Genomic DNA, 10,125 nt, shown 5'->3' on the forward strand with positions numbered 1-10,125 from the left:
GCCACAGAGTGGCACAATGACATAGTGTGGAGGTGGCGGTAGCATCAGGAGGCCACAGAGTGGCACAATGACATAGTGTGGAGGCAGCATCAGGAGGCCACAGAGTGGCACAATGACATAGTGTGGAGGTGGCTGCAGCATCAGGAGGCCACAGAGTGGCACAATGACATAGTGTGGAGGTGGCTGCAGCATCAGGAGGCCACAGAGCGGCACAAAGACAGAGTATGAAGTTGCCGTCAGCAGCAGCATTAGGAGGACACCACAGAGTGGCACAATGACAGAGTCTGGAGTTGGTGACAGCATCAGGAGGCTAAAGAGTGGCACAATGACAGAGTCTGGAGGTGGCGGCAGCATCAGGAGGATACCACAGAGTGGCAAGTTGACATAGTGTGGAGATGGCAGCAGCAGCAGCATCAGGAGGATACCACAGAGTGGCAAGGTGACATAGTGTGGAGATGGCAGCAGCAGCATCAGGAGGATACCACAGAGTGGCAAGGTGAAATAGTGTAGAGATAGTAGCGGCAGCAGCAGAATCAGGAGGTTACCATAGAGTGGCAAGGTGACATAGTGTGGAGATGGCAGCAGCAGCATCATCAGGAGACCACAAAGTGACCCAGTGACAGAGTGGGGCGGTGGGTGGCAATACTAGTAGATGAAAGTGGGTGAAAGAAGGAGCACTTGGCATCTGATGTGTGGCATCAGGCGGGGACTTGACTCCGGGGGGCTCTTGCTTCTGGCTCCAAGCGCTGGCTCCAGTGACAGGTGTGGAGATTGACTGGGGCGGTACACCTGTTAAATAGTAACGCAGGTGTCCTAACGAAAGCTCAGGGAGGACAGAAACCTCCCGTGGAGCAGAAGGGCAAAAGTTCGCTTGATCTTGATTTTCAGTATGAATACAGACTGTGAAAGTGGGGCCTCTTGATCCTTGCTACTTTTGGGTTAGGAGCAGGAGGTGTCAGAAAACATACCACAGGGATAACTGGCCACAGAGTGGCACAATGGCAGAGTCTGGAGGTGGCTGCAGCATCAGGAGGATACTACAGAGTGGCAAGGTGACATTGTGTGGAGATTGCAACAACAGCAGCATCAGGAGACCACAAAGTGACCCGGTACTAGTAGATGAAGGTGGGTGAAAGAAGGAGCACTTGGCATCTGATGTGTGGCATCAGGCGGGGACTTGACTCCGAGGGGCTCTCGCTTCTGGCTTCAAGCGCTGGCTTCAGTGACAGGTGGGGAGTTTGACTGGGGCCGTACACCCGTTAAATAGTAACGCAGGTGTCCTAAGGCAAGCTCAGGGAGGACAGAAACCTCCTGTGGAGCAGAACAGCCACAGAGTGGCACAATGACAGAGTCTGGAGGTGGCAGCAGCATCAGGATTTTTGGAATGAATACAGACCGTGAAAGTGGGGCCTGTTTATCTTTGCTACTTTTGGGGTAGGAGCATGAGGTGTCAGAAAATTTACCACAGGGATAACTGGCCACAGAGTGGCACAGTGGCAGACTCTGGAGGTGGAAGCAGCATCAGAAGGCTACAGAGTGGCACAATGACAGAGTGTGGAGGTGGCAGCAGCGTGAGTTGGCCACAGAGTGGCACAATGACAGAGTCTGGAGGTGGCAGCAGCATGAGTCGGCCACAGAGTGGCACAATGACAGAGCCTGGAGGTGGTGGCAGCAGCATGAGTTGGCCACAGAGTGGCACAATGACAGAGTGTGGAGGTGGCAGCAGCATGAGTAGGCCACAGAGTGGCACAATGACAGAGTGTGGAGGTGGCAGCAGCATGAGTAGGCCACAGAGTGGCACAATGACAGAGTCTGGATATTTTTATTGTAAAAACAAACAGAATAACATACAACATACCACAACATTTACAACAGTCTGCACACAAAAACTTCCAGAACAAGATCAAAGTCTCACCATTTTTGCCTGTAATAAAGAAACAATAAAATTAGAATGTTTTCCTGGAGCAGAATTCAGAGATTCACATTTTTCCCACAATTCAGCATTTTTCCTGCATTTCCTGATGTCTAATGATCTTATCCATCTGAGCTCAGACATAATAAAATCTATCACCTTCCCAGGAACAAACAATTCATTGCACATGGCCACCCTGGTCCCTGCATGCCAGTGATAATATTTCACCACAGATATTATGATATAGATTGTTTCTTGGTTTGCATTGGGAATCGTCTGGGGGACCCCATACACCTTTTCCGAGTAACTCAAAAATTTCAGCCTCTGAATCTTAAGCCTTCCCGCCACTCCTTCCCATACCTGACAACTCCCCGCACAATCCACCATGAAATGCTCCATAGACTTTTCTTTGGGACAACCTAAAGGACAATTCCTATCAGCTTCAAATTTTACATTTCCCCTAACAAACATTTTACTGTGCAAGGACAACCAGATGACATCAAAAACCTTTGCAGGTAATCTATGACCATTCAGATATTTCAAACTTTCCTGCAGAGCCGATGTAACACAGTCTCTGAGTGCCAGCGGAGAGCAGAAGATGGACCTGCAGATACTATGGTAGAGCTGTTTTCTTGTGCTGCTCTCCAGGTATGACTTCCCTATTCCCCATTTCCTCAGGGATTTCAGACCAGGTATAGTGGAAGGTGACAATGAGTCCATCTCCCCCTCTTTAGTGTATTTCCCCTTAACCAGCATTCTGCAAAGGGCTCTATCCAGGCTCTGACGCTGCTTACCCACATGGGACGGACCTTGGTGTCCAGGCTCCCAAAATTCACTTTCATGAACAAGGAGTCAAAAAATAGCCCTGGATTCAGCATGCCCAAACCCCAGTCTCTTCTCTGCAGGTAAGTCATTCCTCTTTTTATTGGGTTTAACCTATTCCCCCACAAAAGCTGGAAAAACAAACTAAACAGCCTAGCAGATAGGCTGTCAGGCAATGGAACGACCACAGACACATAGAGAAATACAGGGACCCTTTCTCTATAGGTCAGCTTGAAATGTTTCCAACATTGAACTTTTCCATTCCCAGCTTCTAATTTCCCCTCCCAGTTTAATCTAGCACTGTCTTCTATACCAAATGTAACCCCTAAGATCTTGATTTGGGTTGAGGCTATCGTGAACTGTGCCAGATGAAAGCCAGGATCACCTTGCAAGGTCCAGAGAGCTTTGCTTTTCTCCAGGTTGATCAGTGACCCTGAAGCTTGGGAGTAAGTTCTTAATAACTGAAGATAACATGGTGGCCTCACGAGGAGTGGATATCACAGCAGTCACATCATCAGCATATGCTACCATAGTCAGAGAAGGGGTATTGGGATATATCACCCCCTGGAATCCACATTCCTGCAAAAGATCTCAGAAAAGGATCAATATCAAAGACGTACAAAAGTGGGCTCAAGGGGCAACCTTGTCTCACCCCTGCCTCTACCCTAAAAGTGTCACCTTGCCACCCATTGATGAGGGGGAAGCTCCCAGCTTCTCTGTATAAAGTTTTTAACCAATGTACAAAGAGCTCTGGGATGCCATACTTCAGCAAAGCTGCCCATATGTAGTCATGGTCCACTCTGTCAAAGGCTTTGGCCTGATTGAGACTGACAACATATTTACCATAGCCAAATACTTTACATCTCTCAAAGATCTCCCTTAATGAGATGACAGCTCCAGGGATGTTCCGTCCTTTCACCGTACCAAACTGACTGCTTGTCAGTAGTGTTGAGGAAAGACTAACCAGTCTAGAAAACAAAATTTTAGCTAGAACTTTCCTTTAGACATTGAAAAGGGCTATAGGCCTCCAGTTCCTAATATCAATTGTTTTTTTTGCCCTTTGACAGTAGGACTAAAGATGACAATCTCATGGACTGGGGCATCAGACACTTTCTTAGACAGCTCTTATAAACCTCCACAGGAATAGGAGCCAGAATATCTCTCGCCTATCCATCTGTCTCTGTAGGAGACTTTCTACTTCTTCCTGTACAAGCTGCTCCTCTAAAAGGCTGGAGTTCAGTCTCCAGAGTCCCCTACCATGTAATGGCGCTTACCAACCCCCAAACAAAAATAAAGGGCAACATGATCAGAACAAGGCACTAATTTTTTGTTCCTATCAGTGACAGTTTCTGTACAACTCACCAGGGCTAGGTCAATTCTACTAATCCATTCACCCGAGAAATAAGTGAAACCTGGCGTCCTTCCCCCATGGGTGAACACATCATATAACCCGGACTGGGAGATGATTTGGCTGAGGACCCTGGCATCTCCACGCTCTGTTCTTCCTGAGGACCTGTCACTTGTACTAGAGGCCACATTAAAATCTCCAGCCATGATGACTGGAATGGAAGAGAACAGATGGGGTTTTACATCAATGAATAGACTGACTCTTTCTGATATGACTTGTGCTCCATAAATATTAATGAACTGGAGTCTTCTCCCACGTATAGTTACTTCTAACATCAGACATCTACCCATTGATATTTCTGTCAATCTCTGGATTATTACATCCCTTGTATTAAAAAGAATGGCAACCCCTGCAAAAGGCTCGGCAGCCAGGGACCAAAACGAGGGTCCGGTCTGCCACTCGGCCTCCGCATCACGTAATGACTTCACCGAGGACAGGTGAGTCTCCTGCAGGAAAAACACATCTGCATCCAGGTATCTCAGGTGTTCATATACTGCATGCCTACTTCTTTTATATTTTTATACTGTTCATATTACTGGAAACAATACTTAAAGAGAACTCTGCCATCATAGTGCAGAGTAGCAGAACAATTACTCTAAACATGGCAAATCAGAGTCTGAATCCCCATTGCTGGTTTCCATGACTGATTCCTCCATTTCTGGCCCTGGAAAGGATCTTTTCTTGGTAGGTGGATCATCGTCTGACCCGGACTCACATTCTCTTTCTATTCTTTTTAGTTCTTGTTCTAGCTCTAACTCATAGGGATCAGGGTTGGATCCCACCAGCACATTATACCTGTTAGAGGCAATGACCCCCCCCTACTTCTTTGGCACCTTTTACTTCCTTTGCCGGTTTCTCTACCACCATCCATTCCCCCTCAGGCTTGCAGGTAGATTTATTCTTTTTATTTTTCCGTTTAGATTTTGTGACTTCACCCTGCACAGAAGGAGATGGCACAGCAGAGGCAGAACTAACAGATGGCAGTGAATCCTGGGATGAATGTTCTCCAGGTTGTTCACCTGCCAGGTGTGTTCTGGTTTCCTGCACCTCTGGCTGAGGATGTTCTCCAGGCAGGATTATCTCTGACATTAAAGCTTCTTCCTCTAAGACCTCTGTGGCAGTAATCAGCTCCTCATCTGCAGGGTCATTACATAGATTGCCTGCGAACATTCTTTATAGAAATGGCCATGTTCACACATTCACACAATCTGACCCTGTATGACTAATTTCACCGCATGTGGGATTTCCCACATTTATAGCAGAGCCTTGGCTGACTAGGATAGAAACAGATACCTTTCTCCCAACCCATAAAAAAGGAATTTGGCAGGTGATGGGTGACATTATTAGATTGTCTCAGCTTCACTGAAACTCTCCAACCCCCTGTCCAGATCCCATCGGCATCTTTATTCTTGGTCAGGTCAGAGACCAAATCACAATGGCGTCTGAGCCAGATTACAATGTCATAAAGCTTAAAGGCTTAAAGCTGACATCATAACCCTGATTATCTGGGAGGGTAATGACGGCCAGTATATCAGTCGGTACAAAGCCCATCTGGTGACACAACAATTCCCGCACCACATAACGCCTATTGGGTAATTCATCTTTGGGACCTTTATTCCTAAATTCCTCATCCTAAACACTTGCCCCAGGTAGACAGTGATAGCAAACACTGAAAAGGCCGCACGGCTCCAAGCGTTCTGAGGGGGTACCGGGCCAGAACCTCTACTGGACCCATTAGATGTTTGTGGCTGATTTACTAGAGGGGGGAAATCATTTGTCAAATCCGGCACCATCCCCTCATTGCCATGATTATCTGAGCTAGTACATTCAGATCCTTGCAAAATGCATTGCACCCCCCCCCCCCATCAAACAAATTACCCCCAGCATTACCTCCCCCAGCATTATCAGTAATGAGAGACTCCTGACTCCCCACACCATGGATCTCTACATTCTCAAGTGAGTCCATTAGCTGGGCTCCACTGCTGTCCATTGCTCCCAGCTGAGCAGAATTGCCCCCTAATACCCCCTAATACCTCTGCAGATGTACCTTGAGCAAAATGAAAGTTCTCACTGCTGCCCCCTACTGGCTTTGGTGATAGTGCAGAGTCTCTCTTCTGCTGCTAAAACTCCCTGGTTATATTGCTATCCTCAGACAGGTCTTTTCGCTGGTAAGAAAATATTGGCTGCTGCAAAACAGATTTCCTTACCGATGGCATACTGGTGGGTTTCCTTCAGTCCCTTGGAAATTATGTTTATTCCTAAAAGTCTCTCCTATGGGTCCCTGTTGTTCCTGGACTGAGTCGATCTTCCATAGCCAGATTTCAGCTCACTGTCATACAGAGCCTCCTTGGAGGGATTTGCAACCTTTAATTTATAAATTCCCTCTATCTGGTTCTGGATTGTTCTCTTTGCTTTCCTCAGGGTTTCCATTTCATTTACAAGGGCCGGAATGTTCTGTTCTAGGCTCAGCCCAGGCTGGCAGGCTGTGACTTTCTGCTCGGTCACCTCTGCCGGGTGTTTGAACATTGCTGGGTCCTCAGATGGACTGGAAGCCATGTCAGTCCCTTTCCCTGGGACGCTTCACTGAGCTGCCCCCTTCCCACTCACAAGCAATGGACGAATCTGCGTTGATTTGTGAGTCGCTGACCCCATCTCAGACTGGAGCTTTGTACTGCTGTTTGTATTGGTAGAAATCTGGGAGTATTTCTGAGCTGATAGAGCCTCTGAAGCCGCATTTGTTGGCTTTTTAGTACTTTCAGCACTGTTTTTACTTAGCTGGGCTCTCAGGGGGGCTGAGCGCACCTGGCCAGTGGGGATCAAAACTTGTTGCTGCAAATTCTCCTTTATTGTCTTTTGTTCCAAGGAAATCTTCCTTGGTGTCTGCGAAATGACCACTGTGCTGGGCCGGTACTGCCCTGCGATCACCTCTCTGTGGGGTGGACTGACTCCCAGTCACCCCCTGAACCCACTGCTCTGACCGGACTGCACTGACTGCTCCATTACTGGGCTTCCCTGGACCCATCTGCTGTACAGGTTTATTCAATTCATGTTCATGTTTCATACTGCTCTTCACATGACAAACATCTTTATCAGACATTTCACAGCTTTTATTCTTATCAATACCTGGAGAATCTGTTGTATGGAATCCATCAGAGTCTGCATCATGTTTAGGCCGAGAAGCCTGGGATTTTCCTGGGGAACTTCCCCACCCAGGGCAGCCCAACCCTGGGCTAGAGCCAGACATCGGAGAGAGAGGAGCACAGACCAGCCTGCAGCTGCTTCCACAGAAGCCACACCCACAGCACACTTACAGAGTCTGGAGGTGGCGGCAGCATCAGGAAGCCACAAAGTGGCACAAGGACATAGTGTGGAGGTGGCGGCAGGATCAGGAGGCCACGGAGTGGCACAATGACAGAGTCTGGAGTTGGCATCAGCAGCAGCATCAGGCGGAGACCACAGAGTGGCATGATGACAGAGTCAGGAGGTGGCGGCAGCATCAGGAGGCTACAGAGTGGCACAATGACAGAGTCTGGAGGTGGCAAGAGCATCAGAATTTTAAAAATGAATACAGACTGTGAAAGTGGGGGCTCTTCATCCTTGCTACTTTTGGGAGCAGGAGGAGTCAGAAAATTTACCACAGGGATAACTGGTCACAGAGTGGCACAATGACAGAGTTTGGAGGTGGCAGCAGCATTAGTCGGCCACAGAGTGGCACAATGACAAAGATTGGAGGTGGCGACAGCTTCAGGAGACAACAGAGTGGCACAATGACAGAGTGTGGAGGTGGCAGCAGCCTTAGGAGGCCCCAGAGTGGCACAAGGACATAGTGTGGAGGTGACGGCAGCATCAGGAGGCCACAGATGGCACAATGACAGAGTGTGGAGTTGGCGTCAGCAGCAGCATCAGGCGGAGACCACAGAGTGGCACAATGACAGAGTCTGCAGTTGGTAAAAGCATCAGGAGGCTACAGAGTGGCACAATGACAGAGTCTAGCGTTGGGGCAGCAGCATCAGGATTTTAAGAGTGAACACAGACCGTGAAAGTGGGGCCTCTTGATCTTTGCTCGTTTTGGGTTAGGAGCAGGAGGTGTCAGAAAATTTACCACAGGGACAACTGGCCACAGAGTGGCACAATGGCAGAGCTGGAGGTGGCGGCAGCAGCACGAGGCTACAGAGTGGCACAATTACAGAGTCTGGAGGTGGCGACAGCATCAGGAGGCTACAGAGTGGTATAATGACAGAGTTTGGAGGTGGCAGCAGCATGAGTCGGAAACAGAGTGGCACAATGACAGAGTCTGGAGGTGATGACAGCATGAGTAGGCCACAGAGTGGCACAATGACAGAGTCTGGAGGTGGCGACAGCATCAGGAGGCCACAGAGTGGAACAATGACATAGTGTGGAGGTGGCGGCAGCATCAGGAGGCCACAGAATGGCACAATTATATATTGTGGAGGTGGCGACAGCATCAGGAGGCCACAGAGTGGCACAATGACATAGTGTGGAGGTGGCGGCAGCATCAGGAGGCCACAGAGTGGCACAATGACATAGTGTGGAGGTGGCGGCAGCATCAGGAGGCCACAGAATGGCACAATGATATATTGTGGAGTTGGTGTCAGCAGCAGCATCAGGCAGAGACCACAAAGTGGCACAATGACAGAGTCTGGAGTTGGTGACAGCATCAATAGGCTACAGAGTGGCACAATGACAGAGTGTGGAGGTGGCAGCAGCATGAGTCGGCCACAGAGTGGCACAATGACAGAGTCTGGAGGTGACGGCAGCATGAGTAGGCCACAGAGTGGCACAATGACAGAGTCTGGAGGTGGCGACAGCATCAGAAGGCCACAGAGTGGAACAATGACATAGTGTAGAGGTGGCGGCAGCATCAGGAGGCTACAGAATGGCTCAATTATATATTGTGGAGGTGGCGGCAGCATCAGGAGGCCACAGAGTGGCACAATGACAGAGTCTGGAGGTGGCGACAGCATCAGGAGGCCACAGAGTGGCACAATGACATAGTGTGGAAGCGGCAGCAGCATCAGGAAGCCACAGAGTGGCGCAATGACAGAGTCTGGAGGTGGCGGCAGCAGCAGGGGGCTACAGAGTGGCACAATGACAGAGTTTGGAGGTGGCAGCAGCATTAGTCGGCCACAGAGTGGCACAATGACAGAGTCTGGAGGTGGCAGCATGAGTCGGCCACAGAGTGGCACAATGACAGAGTCTGGAGGTAGTGGCGGCATCAGGAGGCCACAGAGTGGCACAATGACATAGTGTGGAGGTGGCAGCAGCATCAGGAGGCCACAGAATGGCACAATGATATATTGTGGAGTTGGTGTCAGCAGCAGCATCAGGCAGAGACCACAAAGTGGCACAAGGACACAGTGTGGAGGTGGCGGCAGCATCAGGAGGCAACAGAAAGGCACAATGACAGAATGTGGAGGTGGTTTCAGCAGCAGCATCAGGGGGAGACCACAAAGTGGAACAATGACAAAGTCTCGAGTTGGCAACAGCATCAGGAGGCTACAGAGTGGCACAATGACAGAGTGTGGAGGTGGCAGCAGCATGAGTCGGCCACAGAGTGGCACAATGACAGAGTATGGAGGTGGCGGCAGTATGAGTAGGCCACAGAGTGGAACAATGACAAAGTCTGGAGGTGGCGGCAGCATCAGGAGGCCACAGAGTGGCACACTGACATAGTGTGGAAGTGGCGGCAGCATCAGGAGGCCACAGAGTGGCGCAATGACAGAGTCTGGAGGTGGCAGCAGCAGCAGGGGGCTACAGAGTGGCACAATGACAGAGTTTGGAGGTGGCAGCGGCATTAGTCGGCCACAGAATGGCACAATGACAGAGTCTGGAGGTGGCAGCATGAGTCGGCCACAGAGTGGCACAATGACAGAGTCTGGAGGTGGTGACAGCATCAGGAGGCCACACAGTGGCACAATGACAGAGTGTGGATGTGGTGGCGGCATCAGGAGGCCACAGAGTG

Source organism: Pyxicephalus adspersus, chromosome 9, assembly GCF_032062135.1.
Source record: "Pyxicephalus adspersus chromosome 9, UCB_Pads_2.0, whole genome shotgun sequence".
Taxonomy (NCBI): Eukaryota; Metazoa; Chordata; class Amphibia; order Anura; family Pyxicephalidae; genus Pyxicephalus; species Pyxicephalus adspersus.